General features: G+C 51.0%; 1 protein-coding gene and 1 long non-coding RNA gene across 2 annotated transcripts in view; one reads left to right on the top strand and one right to left on the bottom strand.

Moving 5' to 3' along the window:
* Positions 1-21,705, bottom strand: part of LOC119859766 (phosphatidylinositol 3-kinase regulatory subunit gamma) — a 341,485-nt gene that overhangs the window by 309,377 nt on the left and 10,403 nt on the right. The window lies entirely within an intron of this gene.
* On the top strand, positions 4,477-20,575 carry LOC122461260. Its single transcript, XR_006283132.1, has 4 exons — positions 4,477-4,488; positions 6,026-6,034; positions 9,866-9,883; positions 20,436-20,575. It is a non-coding gene; the product is annotated as an uncharacterized LOC122461260 (long non-coding RNA).

The following is a 21,705-nucleotide window of genomic DNA, read 5'->3' as shown; positions in this document are numbered from 1 at the left end:
TCTTAGCCACTCACCCACTCTGTCACATACCAGTGGTGCAAAGAGGCCCTCTAGCACCGGGTAACTAACCATTGCTAAAGCCAGTGAAATACAACTGGAAACAAAGCTCACATCTAGTCATTGCATGGCTGCCTCAGGGTGAGTGCATGCGGATTTTTTTTGCCGACAATGATTTGCCAGCTATTAAAGGGTTGTGTGTGTGTGCGGGGGGGAGGAATTCTTAAAAATAATGAAAAACAACCCTCTATGCAGCATTTGTGCTCATCCGATTATATTACAAGCTGCAGAGTGGAGGGTTTTTTTCCTGCCTTTGGATTTATTCGATCCATCAAAAGAGTACAAAAACATTCTCAACGCAGAGAGACAGAGAAACTCACTATTCATGACGGCATCTCCTGTTTTGGACTAAATGGGACACCGATCAACGATTTCTCCTCCATTCCTCGGGGCAGGGAAGGGATGTTCTTAAAAGTGACAAGCAAAGGGGGCGGGGGGAAATGTACTTGTGCTTTTCCTTTTTGCTTTCCCATGTTCTATTGAGAAGGTCTGAGAGGGTTGAGAGGTTTTTTAAAGTTTCTTTTTTTTTTGTCATCACTATTAAATGCTCAGTTTCATATATAAGGAATCCAAGTCCTGTCAAGCCTGGCCGATTCTATAACGGGGTGGGCAAACTTTTTGGCCTGAGGGCCACATCTGGGTATGGAAATTGTATGGAGCCATGAATGCTCGTCAAATTGGGGGTTGGGGTGCGGGAGGATGTGAGAGCTCTGGCTGGGAGGGTGTGGGCTCTGGGGTGGGGCTAGAAATGAGGAGTTCACTGTGCGGGAGGGGGCTCCAGGCTGTGACGGGGGTTGGGGTGCGGGGGGTGGTGAGGGCTCTGGCTGGGGATGCAGGCTCTGGGGATGAGGAGTTTGGGGTGCAGGAGGATTCTCCGGGCTGGGACCGAGGGGTTTGGAGGGTGGGAGGGGAATCAGGGATGGGGTTGGAGCATGGAGGGGGACTCAGGGGTGCATGATCCGGGCGGGGCTTATCTCAAGCAGCTCCCAGAAGCAGCAGCATGTCTCCCCTCCAGCTCCTATGCGGAGGCTTGGTCAGGCATCTCTGCGCGCTGCCCTGTCTGCAGGCACCACCCCTGCAATTCCCATTGGCCATGGTTCCCGGCCAATGGGAGCTGCAGAGCCGGCACTTGGTGTGGGGGCAGCGTGCTGAGCCCCTTGGCTGCCCCTATGTGTAGGAACTGGAGCGGGGACATGCTGCTGCTTCCAGGAGCTGCATGGAGCGGGGAAAGTCTCCGAGCCGCTCCCTGGCAGGAGTTTGAGGGATAGATTGAAAGGTCTGATGGGCTGGATGTGGCCCGCGGACTGTAGTTTGCCCACCCCTGTTCTATAATCACTGGAGAATTAGTGGAAGGTTGACGGCACATAAGCCAAGAAGAGTGGAGAGCTGAGCAAATGAGAAGGGCTTTAAGGACTTTTAGTCAGAGTCTTTAAAATCCCTTTGTTCAGAGCTATTTAACCCTAAAAACCAGCACCCATTTTGGAGAATGGGTATCTTTGTTAAAGTTTGGACACCTCTACAGTTAAGATGCGAGCATACAAGACATACATCCTCAGAGACCTTCACCAAACCTTGTGGAGACTGAATATATTTCACCTGCCTGATATATTTAAGGAAAAATCTAAAAATCATAAACAAGTCAAATAGAGGGCAGAGGTCCTATTTTGTTTTTAAAAAGTGCCTTGCAGGTCGCCTTTGAAAGACCACTCAACTGAAACAATGGCTGCCCAGATCCTGGCAGCCTTGATCAGAGCAACTGGGAAGCCCTGGGGGTTGAGTTTGTGTGATGGGGTGTCCAAACCCCACACTGGAGAGCAAGGGGTTAAGGAGCAGCTCTGGGCCCTGCTCAGCTGCCCCTGCAAAGCCTGCACAAGCTGGAGGCAGGGCTTTAAAAAGGGGAGAGGAGCAGTTCAGAGGCAGGCAGGGGAAGGGAGCAGAGGGCTGCTCTGAGCTCTGAAGGAAAAATCCTACCTGGGAGCTGGCAACACAGGCCCTGTGCAAACCCATGGTGGAGAGGGAGGGGACCGAGACTGCAGGCCAGAGACTTGATTAGAGCCAGTTACTCCAGGAAACAAATAGAGACTGGGATAGGAAGTGGTCCAGGGGAGGGCAGTGGCTTAGTACACCAATGAGTTGAGTGTAGTTGCCACCTTTGGGCCCTGGACTGGAGCCAAGTGGAGAGGGTGGGCCCGGGCTCCTCTACCCACTCTGAGAGGACATTACCACCCTGGGAGTCTTCATCTAGGGGAGAGAGTTGCTGGAAAATGCCTTGACTGTTCGAGGATCCAACCCCAACAAAGTCTCTGTGCTAAAGGGGAGGACTGGAAATCCTTGGGGAAGGGGCAGTTAAGAACCGGACTGTGCTTTCAAAGGGGAGGTGCCCGAACAAATCCCCACCTAACCATTAGGCAGCCCTGCTGGTGACTGTGCACCTCCTGCAGTCTGTCACACAATCATTGCAATTAGAGATGGAAAAGACACTTCTGCTCGAGACCAGGCCAGAGCAGAACTAGGTATCCAAAACTCCTTCCAGCAGTAAGAGGTTACGGATTTGGATCTGTGCACCCAAAACTGCCCTTTTCTTTTGGGCTCTGCTCTCCAGTTCCAGTCTGGATGAAGCGGATGGTCACGAGATGTGGTCCAAGATGGTGGAAATCTAGCATGACCAGCTGATCTCAGGATATCCCGCCCCCCGAAAAAAGTCTCATGAAAGCAGCTCCTGAATCCAAAGTGCCACTAAATCCAAACCCAACCACTGATTTAAGCCCCAAACCTTAGACCAAACTTCATCTAGATAGGGATTCCTCCTTCACCCACCTCTGATTAGTTCCAGAATATGTTTCAATCCAATGAGGGATTTATGGTAAAGGATGCATGGTGAGCTTCATGGTCCACAGAGAAAGAGAAATAATTACCTTGTCTGGGACCCCGCTCAACATCAACCCGGGTTTGATTTACCACAAAGACAATGGAGCCTTCTCAACCGGTTTCGTACCGGACACCAATTTGTGTTGCAGCGGTGGTGTTATAGAGACAGTCTCCACTAGGTCACTGTGGGCAGCCACAAACTATGACACACCTTGTTAAGGACGGCAAAATGACTCAACTTCCTGGAGGTCTTTGTGCCTCGAACATCGTTGATAAGAATGCTGTGGCTTGGCTTGACCAGATTGTCTATGCCAAATAAATCATGCAGGATTGAATCCTAGCTTTGTCCGTGGAGAGATGTCCTAAGTAATGGGGCTTCACGGACTCCTCTTGTGAGCCTATCCCCTGGTCCGACAGATCCATGGAGAAAGGAGCAGTCTAAGTTTGAGCCCATTCCAATTCCAGCCCTCTTGATACATGCCTGCCTGGCACACCTGCCAGCAGCTGCACCATGAACGCCCGCTGGACCGTAGCCAAACCGGTGGAAATAGCACTCTCCAGCACCGAGCTATAAATCATTGCCTTCTCCTCTGCTAATTTGATGAGATCCAGAGGTACCCAATCAGATCTGCACCATTCCCGCAGAAACAAGTCAAGGGGAGGGTGCGATACAACTATCCTCTGCCCTGCTCCGTGGCAGGAAGGCCAAAGAAACTAACTGGAGCAAAGTGATCTACGAAGCAGATGCTGTCTGGAGGCTGGAACCATCCGCCTCTGGTAGGTTATGCAAACAGCTATAAGGGGCAGGGAAGGAAGGGGGGTGGGAGAACCCGGCAGTGGAAGGATCCACACAGAGCACAGACTTCGGAAGCTAGGATATCGGGGCATGGGATGGGGGATTACGGCATGAGGATGACATGGAAGCAGGATGGGACAGCAGCACAAGGGAAAAAAGCCTCTTTCTGAGGCAATGAAGGAGCCAACGGCCCATCTGGTGAGCACATGTCCCTGCTCAGTTTAGAATCAACCCCCCCTTCGATGAATGCTTTCAACCAACATGGCAGGGACAGGGTCCCCGGCCTTCCTCCCATCCAAGGTCTGACCCTGCCTCCCACTGATAACAGCAAAACTCCCAGTGCCTCAGTGGGGCAGGATCATCCAGTGCTTAATCTGTGCCAGGGCATGCCGGGGCTTAGCCCCGGCACTGCTAGGCTTGGCTGTTCATAGCCCCAGCATCTCTGGGTCTGCTGCATCAGTTAGGAAAGTAAAAAAATTGCTTGAGCCCTGACACCTCTTTCATTACAAATTAAGCCCTGGGATCACTCCTTGGACACACAGCTTGGTTCTATCCCCAGCTTGCCCTGTAGTGGCCTGCACATCCCATTTGTTATGTTGATTTCACACAGCGCTGGCCACATACTGGAGATCTGGGCAGGAGACAGTTTTTCTGAGGAGGGGTTGATTTGGAACAGGAAGCATGTTCTGTCATAGAAAAATATTTTCTATTTCTACATTATTTGTATTTATTTGTATTGTGGCTGCCTGTAGAGGCCAGGACTCCAGGTACTGCACAAACACAGAACAAAAAGACAGCCCCTGTGCTAAAGAGCTGAAAATCCAAGTTTTAGACAAAGGGCAAAAGGTGGCTACAACAGATGGGAAGAAATACAAGGCAGCAGTGAGATAATACTGACCAGCATGATAAGATGATGACTGTACAGTGGTTGCCATTAAAAAATCAACATTTACCCACAATTCCCATGCTCTGGCATTTTAGGTACTGCTCTTACCTCTTATGCTAAATATAGGGTCATAGCAAACACACTAGAATCTGAGATGCTGCTAAGTGTTGGCAAAATATTGATATTCTAAAGGAAACCACTCTTGTCTACCTTGGATTCCAACGTGTTTTCCAAACCATAGGGCTCCTTCCAGTCTCACTGACCCCTCTGTAAATCAGGAGTAGCTCCACTGGTATCAATGGAGTTGAATCAGTGTAAGAGTGACCACAGCAAGTCAGAATCAAGACTCATAACACACAGAAATCACTTTGCCTGCCACTGGAATGCAGCCACCTCTGGGGTGGAACATGACAGCAGCACACAGTAACACCACACAATATTTGCAGAGGCGAAGGAGAAGAGTGCATCCAGCTGAGAATGAGCCTCCCATTATAAAAAGGGTCCACTGCAAACTCCAGTTGCCTATAAATGGATAAATAGATAAAATGGGCCACAGAGTGGCGAGTATTTCTGTGTCCTGGGAAGTTATGGGCAGGCAGAAGCCGGTACAACTCCCAGTGAACAAACAGTGAAGGAGATCAAACCCTCACTCTAAACTCTCCTTGAAATCAAGAGGTGTTTGGCCTTAGCATACAGACTCCACCATCTGGCCTGGGGCTGAGTGGATATATAATTAAAGAGAGGACATTAAATATACAGAGTCATAATCACATTTTATTGTTTTGACTTTCACTACAGGCAAAGTTTGAAAGAAGCGCCAGAAAAAAAAAGAAGAGGGGCCCATTGGGCTGGCAGGAATCTCAGCAGTGCGAAGAGAGCATGCACTGAACAAAGTTTTAAAACTGAGTTCCTCTTGAATCGCTGAACGTCCCCCAGGGCAGCTGTTCCGCTCTGCTGATGTTTAAAAGGGCTCCCACTCCCCAGCTCCAAATGTCAGGTTTCGAGGTATTAGTCCATGGATTAAAACGTGGCCTTGGGGATCTCCAATCTTTCCAGCAAGCCACTCTCTTTTCACTCCTCTATCTCCCCAGCCGGCTTCTCCACCTCTCCCCTGCAGGGCTGTTTAGCAGAGGTTCCTGTCTCCCCCACACTTCATAGCTCTCCGTCTGTTCAACACTTTCACTAGATATTATTAGCAGAATCAGGGTCGCACCGGGGAGACGCAGCTAGGATCACCGGCCCAGTGTGCCAGGCACTGGACAGACCCACAGCGAGAGACAGTCCCAGTGCTGAAGAGATTACAACCTAAATAGGCAGGACGTGCAAAGTCTGGGAAAGGAAACAGAGCTACACAGTGGCAAAGTGATTTATTTAGGGGCACACAGCAAGGCAGTGGCAGGGCTGGGAATAAAACCAAGGTCTCCTAAGTCCTGCGCGCCTGCTCAATCCATTGCAGCACACTGCCTAGATCTCAGAACTGTGATTGTGAGCCAGCAGCAGTCAGGGTTTATCCTTTCACGTCTGCCTATGGAAGGACTCAAGCCATGCATTAGAAACTGAGCCCTGAGGCAGCATAGATTCATAGATACTAAGGTCAGAAGTGACCATTCTGATCATCTAGTCAGACCTCCTGCACAGCGCAGGCCACAGAATCTCACCCACCCACTCAGACGAAAAACCTCACCTATGTCTGAGCTATTGAAGTCCTTAAATCATGGTTTAAAGACTTCAAGGAGCAGAGAAGCCTCCCTCAAGTCACTCATGCCCCATGCTACAGAGGAAGGCGAAAAACCTCCAGGGCCTCTCCAATCTGCCCTGGAGGAAAATTCCTTCCCGACCCCAAATATGGCGATCAGCTAAACCCTGAGCATATGGGCAAGATTCACCAGCCAGATACCCAGGAAAGAATTTTCTGTAGTAACTCAGATCCCATCCGTCTAATATCCCATCTCAGGGGATTTGGCCTATTTACCCTGAATATTTAAAGATCAATTACTTACCAAAATCCCATTATCCCATCATACCATCTCCTCCATAAACTTATTGAATAGAATCTTAAAACCAGATAGATCTTTTGCCCCCACTGCTTCCCTTGGAAGGCTATTCCAAAACTTCACTCCTCTGATGGTTAGAAACCTTCGTCTAATTTCAAGTCTAAACTTCCTGGTGGCCAGTTTATACCCATTTGTTCTTGTGTCCACATTGGTGCTGAGCTTAAATAATTCCTCTCCCTCTCCTGTATTTATCCCTCTGATATATTTATAGAGAGCAATCATATCTCCCCTCAACCTTCTTTTAGTTAGGCTAAACAAGCCAAGCTCCTTAAGTCTCCTTTCATAAGACAAGTTTTCCATTCCTCGGATCATCCTAGTAGCCCTTCTCTGTACCTGCTCCAGTTTGAATTCATCCTTTTTAAACATGGGAGACCAGAACTGCACACAGTATTCTAGGTGAGGTCTCACCAGTGCCTTGTATAACGGTACTAAAACCTCCTTATCCCTACTGGAAATGCCTCTCCTGATGCATCCCAAAACCGCATTAGCTTTTTTCACAGCCATATCACACTGGCAGTTCATAGTCATCCTATGATCAACCAATACGCCAAGGTCCTTCTCCTCTTCCGTTACTTCTAATTGATGCATCCCCAACTTATAACTAAAATTCTTGCTATTAATCCCTAAATGCATAACCTTACACTTCTCTCTATTAAATTTCATCCTATTACTATTACTCCAGTTTACAAGGTCATCCAGATCCTCCTGTATAATATCCCGATCCTTCTCTGAATTGGCAATACCTCCCAGCTTTGTATCATCTGCAAACTTTATTAGCACATTCCCACTTTTTGTGCCAAGGTCAGTAATAAAAAGATTAAATAAGATTGGTCCCAAAACCGATCCCTGAGGAACTCCACTGGTAACCTCCCTCCAACCTGACAGTTCGCCTTTCAGTAGGACCCGTTGCAGTCTCCCCTTTAACCAATTCCTTATCCACCTTTTGATGTTCATATTGATCCCCATCTTCTCCAATTTAACTAATAATTCCCCATGTGGCACGGTATCAAATGCCTTACTGAAATCTAGGTAAATTAGATCCACTGCATTTCATGTGGAGTGTACCTCTGAAAGGGGAAGAAAAATCCATCTCCTGATATTATCGGCACGCTGAGGGAGCCAGTCTGAGTTCCCACTGGTGACGGCGGGGGTCGGCTGGGGGAGATGTCTGCCGCTGAACAGAGACCAGCAGATTTCCGCTGGCCACCTGATGCAGCAGCAGAACTGAGTTGATTGAAGAAAGCAAGTCTGCCTAGCCCCACGGCCCTGGCTGCCGCTCTCACACATCAAGCAATGGGACTGTTCTCGCAAGTTAAGTGGGCATCTGCTGGGTTAGTAGCTGGCTGGGAAACATGTAGAGAGAGAGTACAAAAGTAAAATGAACAGGAGGACTTGTGGCACCCTAGAGACTAACAAATTTATTTAAGCATAAGCTTTCATGTAGTGATTCAAGAGTGATGGGGATGGAGGGATAGCTCAGTGGTTTGAGTATTGGCCTGCTAAACCCAGGGTTGTGAGCTCAATCCTTGAGGGGGCCATTTAGGGATCTGGGGCAAAAATAGGGGATTGGACTAGATGACCTCCTGAGGTCCCCTTTAACCCTGAAATTCTATGAGGTGTGCTTCCCTCCCAGATGATATTAATGCTGCTGGAAGAGCTGGCATTTTGAATAAAACAGATATGCCCTGACTGCATGAGCCTTTGCTGATCCCATGGTAATTAGCAAGAAAAGGAGCCTTAGCCAGCCTGATGTCTTGTCCAAATTCCAACTTGAGGGTTACACCCCCCTGACCTACTGTTTCAATTGGAGGAGGCATTCTTTGTATGCAGCATTGTTGTGTACTAGGGCACTTGCTGCGCTTCACCCCAGAAGCAGCTGCACTTAAGCAGGGAAGCAGCATACACACACCACACAATCTGTCCATAATGCATGCCGGGGTGAAAGGTGCTGTGTCAGCCTGAGCTCATTCTCTACCCCGTCTGCAGAGGTCAGGACTTTTCAGCTGGTGGAGTAAATACACGAGAAGAGACGAGAATTATTATTTGCATTAGTGTAGCACTTGGAGGCCCCAGTCTGGGATTAGGACCCCATTGTGCTAGGAGCTGTACGCACGCAGTGAACAGATGGCCTCTGCCCTGGAAAGTCCACTAGGAGTCCCCAGTAATTGGGGCTAGGTATATACTGAAGTTAACATAGATAAGAGGGGGGTGAGATACCCCAAAAGTATTGTGTGACATGTCCCCTAGCAGAGAGGATAACAACGTACTACTGCCACTTCCTCAGTGGAGCTGAGATGAGATACTCCCTCACTTCAGGTGACAGAAAGTTTGTGCCTAGGGTCCCAGGTTCCCATCATGTCTGGTTAAAATGGGAGGAAGGAAATTCAAGGAGGATTAAGCTGTATTTTCCTTGGTAAAGTCTCTGGGCAGTTGAGGCAGCAAAGCCGCTCTGCACAGTTCTCGCAGGGGGCAGCGTCCTTCTCCTTCCAAGAGGGACTGGAGATCAAGAGCCCTTCATCCCCACTGGGACATTCCCCAAAGCCCCACCACCACCCAGCCCTGGCCATTGGGGTGTTCCAAGCTGGGCCCCTTGCAGCTGGCCTCCGCAGTGCATCTCCCCAGCACCGCACCCCCACAAAGCTCCCATTCACCCAGCAGCTGCACCATCACTGGAGACCACCACAACACCATGCAAGATGGCCCAAGACAGGTCAAGGGGAAAAGGGGCTCAGGAACCTGCAACAGTTTGGAAGGCAAGGCAGGAATCTTATTTGGGATTCAGGGAAGACAGCGATTCCTCTCTTCTGTTTATATAGGTCACTGTCAGCCCTTCCCTCCCACCCACTGCCTCCCCCAAGCCTGTAGTTTGCACAGTGACTGATAGAACAACCCTCTCAGTGACCAGCAGCCAGTCTAAACAGCAGCCTTTCCCAAAGCCTGAACTTAAAACAAAAGCCTTAGTGGGTGTACAGAGGCAGGGGGGCAGTAGGATGGACTGGTGGGGGATCTGGCTGCAGACAGCTGGTGAATGGCATCTCCCTCCTCCCCACTTGCTGAGCTAATAAAGCCACATGGAACCTTAACGACCCTATTTGCATGATGTGGCAACAAGGGACAGTCAAAATTAAAAGGGCAATCCAAAGCAATCAAGGTAGCAACAGCAGCTGTTGGGGCTGTAGCTTCCTCTTGGCATGGCTGTCAAAGGGGAACAAAAGCAGGTTTGTCAATCCATGCAGGCTGATACTTGAGGCTTGGCCACACCAGCCTTAGCTTTGCACCAAAGGAAAGATAAAGCCGACATCGCATACACACAGTGATTAGAACAAATTACAAATCTGAGGTGGAAAAGTTCTGGGTTTTGTCAGAAAGTATTTTTTGTCAAATTTTTCTATGGGAAAATGTTGGGTTTGATTTTTTTTTTCAATTTTCTGAAGCAAATCGGTTGTTTCAGAACCAACCGATTATTTCAAATTGACACTTCAACTTAAAATGTTGTCTTCACGTCACAGCATGCCCCTCCGACCAGCCTTCTCACATATATACACACACGGAGCAGCTTGTGCGTTTGAAAAAACAAAACCCTATGGGAACAAAATGCTTCCCTGTGCACACAGTTCTCCCATGGGGGAGAGGATGAGAGAGAGAATAAAGCACAGGTGACAGGTGCTAATCATGTTGTTTAACATACTACTGGAAGTTGCTCAGATACTCTGATGATGAGGGTGTTGTAAGAACCTATAAAGAAGAAAATGGAAGAGATTCTTAGGTTGCAAGGTTCAAAGGGAATACTGGGATCATGTAGTCTGACTTGCTGTATAATACAGGCCAGAGAACTTCCCAAAATAATTCCTAGAGCAGATCTTTTAGAAAAACATCCCATCTTGGTTAAAAAATTATCAGTGATGGAGAAACTGCCCCGACTCTTGGTACATTGTTCCAGTGATTAATTACCCTCAACATTAAAAATATACACCTTAGTTCCATTCTGAAGTTGTGTCACTTCAACTTCCAGTCACTGGTGCATGTTAGACCTTTCTCTGCTAGATTGAAGAGCCCAGTACCAAATATTTGTCTCCATGTAGGTACTTACAGACTGTGATCAATCCACCCCTAAACCTTCTCTTTGTTAAGCGAAATAGATCGAGCTCCTTGAGCCTATGGCTAGAAGGAAGGTTTTCTAATCCTCTGATCATTCTCGTGGCTCTTCTCTGCACCCTGAGGAGAAAACACTTTGTTTCAAATAAAAAAAATAATGTCAAAACAAACGACTTTGATATGTCTGGATTGACATTTTTCCCATCTTTTCATTCCATGACAACTGTCGATGTTTCTACATTTCGTCCTGATTCAAGATGAAAATAACTGCAGAAATATCAGGATTTCCTCTGGGACGGGGATTCTGTTTTCAGACCCACTCTAACACTGGCGGGTGCAGATCACGGCAACATCACCCTGTGGCGTCCCTATCCACAGGATGGCAGACAACCTACGACAAAGACGGAGGAAAAGCGGTGGAAAGGGATGTAACACAAACAAGAGATGAGTGTGATGCGAGGCACATGACTTGTTCGTTCCATCCTTGCTCTCTAGCCTTCTGTTTGAGTTACACTCAGTGGATTCCCTTCCCCAACCTTCCCTCCACAATTCAACCATCCACACTCTTCCTTTCTCACCCACTTGGCGTTCAGATACTACGGTGACGGGTGCACTTATCTGCTTCAGTTCCAGGGTTACTAGTGCCCTCCCCCTCCACATAGATCAACCACTCCCAGACGGGATAAATGGATGACACAGATCATCAGATGAGTCAACTGGTTTCTTTGAGACCTCATGGGTGCACCGGGAATTTCAAGGGGGTGAGGGAGGAAACTGGCCTGGTGGATGATTCAAGGACGGGCTGAAGATGCAAACTGACACTCCTAAATGGGGTTTCAAACAGCCCAGGACTCTGGGAGATTTGTGGCTCTGGGGTTTTGGTTCAGCTCATGAGAAGCACCAGGACCAGCTGGAAGGCTTGGATCTAAGCATGGGTTTGGAATAGCACCTTGATTCTGGGGCATTTGAATTTGGGATTTCATGTAAGGCCCACGTCTGGTTAATTCCCACAGAAGGGTAGGTCACAGGTAGCCTAGTAACTTCAGAGGAGCCAAGGCCAGACAGGACAATTGCTGGGAATCTAAAGGGCCAGAAGTGGGTCAGATTGCGATTAGCTTCCACACCTTGAATTGTCCCTCTGGGGTGCATTGGAAGGCAATGGTACAGCTGCTCATGTGCTATGGGGCTCCTCGGGGGAATAACGGGGCTGTACCGAAATGCTGCATGTTACCTATAAATCTGCCCTTAAATAACAAGGGAGTTCCAGTGATGTCATCCGTAGCAGTATTTAGTGCCAGGACTGGGAAATCCCCCTCCCTGGAGGTTTTTAAGAACAGGCTAGGCAAACACCTGTCAGAGATGGGCTAGGTTTCCTTGGTCCTGCCTCATCCTTGGTCATCCTTGGTCCTGGATGACCTCTCGAGGCTCCTGCCAGCCAGTGGAGACCGGGGGCCCATTGTACTAACAGTGGACAAGCGAGTGCATTCCAAGCCCACCTTAACAGCTCACTACTCAGTAGGAACAAAGGGTGGGAGGGGAAACAGAAGCACAAAACAAGGCCAGGAATAGAACTCAGGTCCCCTAACTGCCAGTGCCGAGCCCTAACTACTAGGCTAGGATTTCTCAAACTGGGGTCCGCGGACTGCTGGGGATCCGCGAGGGTACTCCAGGAGGTCCGCGGGCCCCACTGATCAACTCCTCCCCCTCCCTCCCAGCGTGCCCTGCACGCCAGGTGGACAGCTGTTCAGCGGCATGCAGGAGGCGCTAGGAGGGAAAGGAGGATGGGGGACAGGGCATGCTCGGGGGAGGGGATGGAAAGAGGTGGGGAAGAGGAGCGGGCGTGGGGCCTGGGGCTGAGTGGGAGGGGCTGGAGGGTCCGCAAAAAATATTTTAAACCAAAATGGGGGTCCTCAGGTTGCTAAAGTTTGAGAACCGCTGAACTAGGTCATGCTGCTTCCCGAGACATTAACTGTACTGCTATGGGAAAAGGAGAAGCGAAAGGAAGGTCCCCTGTCTCTGTGTTGATCCTGGCCATTAAAGCAAACAATATTAATAAGACAATCAGCCTTAGACAGACAGGCATAAGCAGGGACAGCATAATTAGCCAAAAGCCATCACACGTCAGAGAACCAGCGCGGCCGACTGGGAAGGATGAAAGGGACGCAGAGGGAAGCAAGAGCCACATTTTCCTGACTGCAGCCCCGCTGCCCTGTGCTACGGCTGTTGCTGTTATTGTTTGAAATGCAATTGCACACGCGTGTGTGTGTGTGTGTGCGCACGCGTGTGTTAAGCACAAAGCCTTCTCTGCCACGGGAGGTCAACCCTGGCTCAGAGATATTTCATTCAGGGGGTGGATTCAGCAAGGAAACTAGCTAGCTACAGAAATCACTAAAGAAATCTAAGATTGAAACAGCTCTGCAAGTGACTCAACTGCTCGGGGTTGCTCGCCGAGGCCAGTTTATTTCCTGTGCGTCCTACAGTGCAAGCTCATCTCTGTTTTGTGGATCACTGCCCCTGCTTAGCAGATGAGGGTGATCCCAGGCCACGTACAGAAGAGGCTGATCATTAGCGTCGGCGCACCCTGCGCACCTCCAGGATGTGTTTAGCTACAGGAAACTGCTGGATGCTCAGACGTGCCGCCTCTGGTTACATTCAAATCTGGCCTAAGCAGATGCATTCCCATTAGAGAGAAAGGATGGTCCGGTGGCTAGGCCCCTAGAACAGGGGCCCTCAACTAGGGGTCTGTAGAGTCTTCGCAGGGGTACAACAACTCATCTAGATATTTCCCTAGTTCTTCAACAGGCTCCATAAAAAACACCTGCAAAGTCAGTAGAAGCTAAAATTTCCTATGGCCAACGACTTGTTTATACTGCTTTATGTACTACACACTGAAATGTAAGTACCATATTTATATTCCAATCAATTTATTTTATAATTATATGATAAAAAGTAGACAGTAAGCAATATTTCAGTAACCGTGTGCTGGGACACTTCAGTATTTTTATGTCTGATTTTGTAAGTAAATAGTTTTAAGGGAGGTGAAACTTGGGGTACACATGATAAACCAGACTCCGGAAAAGGGTACATTGTTCTGGAAAGATTGAAAGCCACTGATCTAGAAGATCCACATTCAAGTCTCTCCCCGTGGGACCTTGGGTCAGTTACTTTGCCTCTGTGCGTCATTTCCCCATTCGGACAATGGGGGTAACCACGCCGCTGTACCTCACTGGGGGGTTGTGAGGCTAAACCCAATAAAGGTCAGGACACACTCATATGCTGTGGTAACAGAGGTTCCTTAATCAGATTGATTTTAATCTATGGACCGTACCACTTACACCAGGTCTGAACTCGGCAATGCTGGTTTTAAACCTTCTGTCGGGCTTAATCCCTGCATTTATACAGTGAGGCTAACAACAATGGACTTTTATATTTGTGTTACAGTAGCACCTTGAGGCTCCACTGCACTTGGCGCTGTACATAGTGAGAGATGGGCCCTTCCCTGGAGGACTTACAATGTAAATAGCCCAGACAGACAAAGCTGGGAGGAAGAAGACGGAGAACTGTACCCATTGTACTGACAGGAACCTGAGCCACTGAGAGATGAAGTGACTGTGTACGGGGAGACTTTGGCAAACCAGTAAAGTGCCTGAAACCACTATGGCTTATTGCTAAAAGCAGCCAAGTCAGCAGGCTGTAAATTAGCCAAGTCAGCAGGCTTAGCTTAAGTAAGGCGGTGGGTTGGGTGCCACAGAGAGGGCAGCTTGACCCCACTTGTCCTTCCTGATAAGACTTGTGTTGAAGTTGCTGATACACGCATCTTAGAAGAGCAGGATGTTCTGGGGAGGGGTGGAAGCGGAACCCAGATCTCCGGAGTCTCAGTCCACTGCCGTACGACACTTTCTCATCTCAGCCACTGGTATCCGTCACTCGCCCTCAGAGACGCAGGCAGGGCTGGGAGGCAGAGGTGTGCTGGAGTGCCTGTGACAGCCCTGGGGCTGCTCTGGGACCACCTATGAATGCTGCATGTGACCGGGTTATCGGGATGTTTGCTGGCTGGCTACAGGGCTGCTGGGAAACGGGAAGGCAAACCGGTGACGAGAAAGACAGCCCTCAATGGGCACGGAGCCGCTGGCTGCTTCTGGTGCACAGTGCGGTACCAGGACAGGCAGGCAGCCTGCCTTAACCCTGCCCCACTCACTGGGAGCCACCCAAGGTAAGTCCACGCCCCAACCCCCTGCCCCAGCCCTGAGCCCACACCTGAACCCCAAACCCGTCATCCCCGGACCCACCTCAGAGCCCGGACCCTCCCTGCCCTGCAACCCTCTGCCCCGAGCTCCCTCCCACACCCTGAACCCCTCACCCCCTCCTGCAGCCCAACCCCCTGCCTCAACCCGCAGCCCCCTCCCGCATTCCGAATCCCTCGGCCCCACCCCCAGCCTGGAGCCCCCTCCTGCACCCCAAACCCCTCAACCCCAGCCCCACCCCAGAGCCCACACCTCTAGCCAGAGCCTCACCCCCTCCTGCACCCCAACTCTCTGCTCCAGCCCGGAGCCCCCTCCCGCACCCTGAACCCCTCATTTCTGTCCCCATCCTGGAGCCCGCATGCCCAGTTATAGCCCTCACCCCCTCCCACACCCCAACCCAGTGAAAGTGAGGGAGGGTGGGGGAATGTGATGAGTGGGGGTGGGGCCTCGAGGAAAGGGCGGGGCCTCGGGGCAGGGGCGGGGCTAAGGTGTTCGTTTTTGTGCAACTAGAAAGTTGGCAACCTTAGGCCCCGAGGATGCAGAGGCTGGGGTGTCGAGCGAAGGAGCTGCAGGTGCAGCAGTGAAATGAGCATGCTCAGAGTAAGAGGTCCCTTCGCCCACCCCAGTAGGAGAGCAAAGATGGCTGGCAGTATCAAACCGATGGATGGACAGCCCGCCATCCATCGGTCATAGGGGAACCCAGTTATTTCATTTGCCATTGAGCGCTGTGGGAGGCTGGCAGAGTTGTAGCAGAGAGAGCTTTGCTGAGCGTGCCAAGAGGCCAGCGTCATCTGCTGAGGCTCCAGAGTTAATGGGCAAGAAGCCCCCTGCCTGGCCTGGCCTTGCATCCTCAAGCCCCCTAGTGTCAGGCCGATCTAGATCCCGCTGAAACCTGGCCCCGGTTCCCCCAGTTCCACTCCTCAAACCAATCACAAGCGTGATCCAAACAGAAGGGCCAAAGGGATGGGTGGGAGAAAAGGTAGCGGGCTGTGGGGTGAATACACCAGGCTCACGGTAATTTAAGGGAGATGCCTCCAGAATTCACAGACCAGGCTGCACAGTGGCAGAAGGCAAGGTGAGCAAAGCCAGGTGGGAGGAGGCTAAGTGGCTTGGTATTTAACTGCCTCATCTTTTACCCGCCTGCACCTCTCCAGGGTACTGGGATCAGGCCAACTCAGGCCACAAAATGCAGGGCAGTGCTTTGGGAGATCTCTGCCCAGAGGCAGGGCTGCTTGGGGGGGGGGGGGGCGGCTGATGTGCTGTGTCCTCTCCCAGAAGGTCAGGAGGAGGAGCCACTGCAGCAGACCAGATGGCATTTCAATGCCTCGTGCGCTTACGAGATGCGGGATCTAAACTCCAAGGAAATCCACCTTAGCAGCCTCCCTCAGAGGGCGCCACAAAGTCGGCTTGCAACATCACCGGTGCTGAGCGCTGCAAAATGCTGCATTCCCCTCCACGCCTACGTCCCTGACTCTTCCAGAGACGCTCACTGCTCAGCCCCGATCCTCATCCCGGCGCTCGTCCCCGGCGCCTGGCCCCATCCTCACCCCGGCGCCATGCCCGTCCCCGGTGCCTGGCCCCGATCCTCACCCCGGTGTCTGTCCCTGATCCTCACCCTGGCACCGCACCCGTCCCTGGTGCCTGGCCCTGATCTTCACCCCCATGCCGCGACCGTCCCCGGCGCCTGTCCCCGATCCTCACCCTGGCGCCCGTCCCTGGTGCCTGTCCCCGATCCTCAACCCGTGCCCGTTCCCGATCCTCACCCCGGCGCCCGTCCCCGATCCTCACCCCGGCGCCCATCCCCAGCACCTGTCCCCGATCCTCACCCCCGCACTGCGCCCGTCCCCAGCGCCTGGCCCCGATCCTCACCCTGGCGCCCGTCCCCGGAGCCCTGCCCCGATCCTCACCCCCTGCCCTGCCCTGCCCCCGTCCCCAGTGCCTGGCCCCACGCACCTGGCCCCAGTGCCTGTCCCCGCTCCTCACTCCGTGCCTGTCCCCAGTGCCTGTCCCCGATCCTCACCCTGCGCCTGTCCCCCATGCCTGGCCCAGATCCTCGACCCCACTCCATGTCCACCCCCAGTGCCCGGCCCCGATCCTTACCCCACACCCGTCCCTAATGCCTGGTGTCGCTGCTGCTCCCACCCTTCCCATTAAGGAGGAAAACATAGGACTTTGCACATGGATTCAATAAAAGTGCCAAGCCTTGGAGCATGGTGAGGGTTGAACAGAGGGAATGAACAGAACAAGGCAATTATCAAGTGATCTGGTCCAGTCTCAGCTTCTGGCAGTCAGGTTTAGGACACCTGGAGCATGGGTTGCATTCCTGATCATTTTGGCCAACAGCCATTGATGGACCTATCCTCCATGAACTTACCTAGTTCTTTTTTGAACCTAGGTATACTTTTGGTCTTCACAACATCTCCTGGCAAGGAGTTCCACAGGTTGACTGTGAGTTGTGTGTAGTACTTCCTTTTGTTTTAAACCTGCTGTCTAGTAATTTCATTGGGTGATCCCTTAGTTCTTGTGCCATGTGAAGGGGTAAAAAACACTTCCCTATTCACGGTCTTGACACCAGTCATGATTTTATAGACTTCTGTCTTATTCCCCCCTCCCCGGGTCGTATCTTTTCCAAGTTGAATATTTCCCTTTGAAGTACCGGAGCTGGCGAGGGCGGTCAAAACGAGCAACAACTTGCAGGGCCCTTTGGAGCAAGGGGATCAGCTCTCGAGGCTAGTGCCACAAACCAAGCACCAACCCCGTGATGATGCTGGTTCCTTTCCTTTCTGGAGACTTCGCAGTGCCTGCACCGGCGTGGTGCTCTGGGCAGCGGTCACCGTGTTCCTGGCAATATCAGAACAGTAACGGTGTAAGCAGTGCAGACGAGTTTGCTTAACCTCTGCCTTCTTGTTTCCATGGAGCAACCTCCTCTGAATGCTGCATTTGTGCTTAGATCAGTAGGCTATAGCCGCCCACAGCACATGGTGGGTTATACACAAACGCCTCTTGCCATAGCTTAGCGACGATGGTGTACGTCCCGGGTTCCCAGCCTCAGGTCAAGCACAGGAATCAAGGGTGCTGTCTACCCTGCCAGTCCCACATTATAAAAAGGAAGGGGAGTCTAGGCTAGATGGGAGGAGGATCCCCCCGGTGCGGAAAAGGCAGAGAACCACCAGTACATGGAGACAACTGTTTCCAGTTAATGCACACAAATGGGGGAACAGGGTGTGATCCTCAGCCAGACTCCACTGATTGACGGACAATGTGGACTCACACCAGTTGAGGAGCAGAGCCTAGAAGTCAGCATTTTCCAGGCTAAAATACCCTCAGCAGATGACTATCACTTCACCTCTCTGCCCTGGCTGTCCTGTCCGTTTAGACAGTAATCAGCAATCCATGCCCCAAAGAGCTTGCAATGCGTTTGCCCTGTTCGTCCTACAGTAATACAAATAAAACGACGACAGACAAAGGAGGATCTTCCCACGGTCTTAGATTAACCTCTCTCCAGACCAATGCTCACATTAGACTGGACCCAAGCTTGTTGCGCAGGGGGGCAGAGTAACACATCCGCCTACAAAAAATGAGCTGGGTTTTAAATGTAGGCAGACCTGTTGGGAAGATTTAATTTTCAGGCAGAACTAAGCTCTGTCAGCTCGAAGCAATTCATCAGGATTCACATCAACTAGAGGCACATAAAATCTATGCGTTATTTCTAAGACATCATGGATACGTTTTTAGCATGGCGGTCTGTTTTATATATACTTCCCTGTGCAATTATAAACACAACAGGTCCATATATGCATGGTCCACTCTGGGCAAATACACACATACTATATGTGCAATGGTCACCTTGAGGGCACTTGCTCAGCGGAGAAGTGGAGGTGGGGGGCTATTATGACTGTTCCCCACCTGACTCCCTGCCCTAATGTACACAACCGCCTTTCACCACCCGAGCGCTTTACCAACACACAACAGTAGTAAGCACAACTCTATGGATGCTGCATCAGCTTTAGTCTGTCTCCGGTCAGACATGAGCTTTGTTAAATAAAGACCCCTCTTCCACAACCTATTTCAGGTCCTACCCCAGCCTTCTGGGGGAACCAAGGGGCAACACCGATCCTTGGCTGGGTGTTCGGCAGAGCAGACTGTACTCATATTGCTCAACCGTTGATGGCAAACGAAAGAGCTTCCTGAAAAACTGGGATAAGACGTCTCGAGGCCCAGAAAGTCATTCACAAAAGGTATGTGCAGATGTTCTGGGCTAGCTTCTGATCTCATTCACCCTTTGATAAATCCAGAGTGACCCCCATGTAGCTGTACGGAGATCAAAAGCTGGGTTTGAGTTTTTCAATGAGCTCACTCTGCCCTGGAGCTGCGGGGAGGGGGGGACGGTAAATTTCCAGTGCAAGGAGACAAACCCTGGTTCCTCTCTTTGCCACCACCACAGCCTGAAGGGCTTCAGCCCCGCAGGACTAGCTTGGCTGAGAGGCGTCCAGTCTCATAGGCTCAAGCAGTCCCTTCACTTTTCAGCAAGGTGGCCAGTTGTGGATGGTAACAGCTCTGAGCCACTGCCAACCGGAGTCAAATGTGAAGCTGGCGTCACTGATGAAATACTTCCTCTGGCAATTCCACTCCATGGAACCAGCTAGTCCCCTAAGTACATGCAGCATAAAAAATTTATTGCAGACACGCACCCCACTGGCCAGTGTTACAGGGCCCCTCTGTGTGCCCAATCCACAGACAACACGATTCTGTTACAGCCCCAGCTACAGATCTTTAGCTCAAGCTGTAGCAGCTCACGCTTTTAGCTCTGCAGATCCCTGGTTCGATCCCCGGAGCATCAGCTGTGTCACTCACACACACGTTGTCAAGCAAAGGGTTTTAGGAAAAAATGAGGCTCTCCTTGACTTACCGTCCCTGACCGGAATTCAAGCACTGAAAGCAAAGCATTTTCCCATTCATTAGCCACGCCAACAGCTGCTGCAGGAAAAACAAAGGACCTCGGGTCGTGGCAGGTGAATTCGCTTTCAGGACGGGTTTGCACAGTGCATGAGGGAAACAAACACTGTTTAAAATTCTGTGTATCCAACCCATTTTCTCCTCTTCCTTTCCCCAGTTGAAGGTCAGCAGCCCTCATTACCAAGCACCCTCTGATAAATTGTCATGCAGTGAAGAAAGTTCTCTGGTTTGTCCAGCCAGGAGCGAGAAAACCCAATTATACCTAATGAAGTGAAACTCTGACAACGGCCAACAGCAAGGACAAAGGAAGCTTCGGTGGACGGAAATAGCCCCAGAGCTGTTTGTAATAACCTCACAGCTCTTGGCATAGGTCTGCAGTTGGGATACAGCCCTGGAGCTACCGCACCAAGATTTTCCCAGCTGTTTGATCTAAAGCTGTGATTCTCAACCAGGGGTCCAGGGCCTCTAGCAGGTTTTAGGAGGGGCCCTCCAAGCATGGTCAGCATCAGACTCACTGGGGCCCAGGGCAGAAAGCTGAAGTCCCACCGCATGGGGCTGAAGCCCAGGTCCCTGAGCCCCGCCACCCGGAGCTGAAGCCTGAGCAATGTAGCTTCATGGGGGCCCTGAGCCGTGGGCCCCCAGGCAATTGCCCTGCTTACTACCCCTAACACCAGCCCTGGCTTTTATATGCACAAAACCAGTTATTGTGGCACAGGTGGGCTGTGGAGTTTTTATAGCATGTTGGGGTGGGGGGGTGGAGGGGGTTCAGAAAGAAAAAGGTTGAGAATCTCTGTTCTAAAGGGCTCCCTCTAGTAGACACAGACAGCAGGCTCTTCTCAATGCCATTAGCAGGAGACACTCAAATGTAGCCAGTGTTACATGCTCATTTCCAACATGTAATTTCCAGCCCCAGTCAATGCCCATCTTAAAGCTCAAGTAGAAATGAAATCAGTCTGTCTTAAATAGGAGGAGCTGATTACAGAAAAACTAACATAAAATCAGACACAAAGAGGCACCCCCTCACAACTTGAGTTCCAACTTTGCCTCCCTTGTTTACCAGTGAACACACCCGGCCTGGAACTCAATACTGCACCCACAGACATCTAGTGGCTGAATAATTTCCTGCAAGTTAAATATACCATTGACAGAAATACAGCCACCATGTGGCTATGGACTATTAGTAAGGCTGCGAGTCTATCACAGAGGTCACGGAAGTCACCGATTCTGTGACTTTCCATGTCCTCTGTGACTTCTGCAGTGGCCGGTGCTGGCTCGTGGGTCAGCAGCAGCAGTTTGAGTGTGTGGGAGGGGGCTCAGGGCTAGGGGCAGGGAGTTGGGGGACACGCTTACCTCAGGGTGGAGGGCTCCCTAGCTCCCATTGGCATGGCCCACAGGCCTTGCCCCCGCAGCTCCCATTGGCTGCGATTCCTGGCCAAGGGGAGCTGTGCAGCCGGCGCTTGTGGCGGAGCAGTGCGAGGAGTCCCCTAGCTCCTCCACCGCCTAGGAGCTGCAGGGACACATGCAGCCAGGTAGGGAGCCTGCCAGCCCCGCCAACCGTCCCACCCCCAGCACCAGCAGGAGTCCCGCGCCACCTCCCCCAGCCCATGCAGCACCTTTGGATCACCCCTACCACCCAAATTTTAGTCAGGGTGTGATGCATGACTAGAAAGGGTTAAGCATCCTGTAGGATAAATGACTCATATTCAACCCTTAAAAACATATTAGTAGATAATATTTGTGGTTTTGTGT

The sequence above is a fragment of the Dermochelys coriacea genome, chromosome 8 (genome assembly GCF_009764565.3).
Source record: "Dermochelys coriacea isolate rDerCor1 chromosome 8, rDerCor1.pri.v4, whole genome shotgun sequence".
Lineage (NCBI taxonomy): Eukaryota > Metazoa > Chordata > Testudines > Dermochelyidae > Dermochelys > Dermochelys coriacea.
The sequence above is the reverse complement of the archived record's forward strand: the minus strand, read 5'-3'. Positions and strand labels throughout refer to the sequence as shown.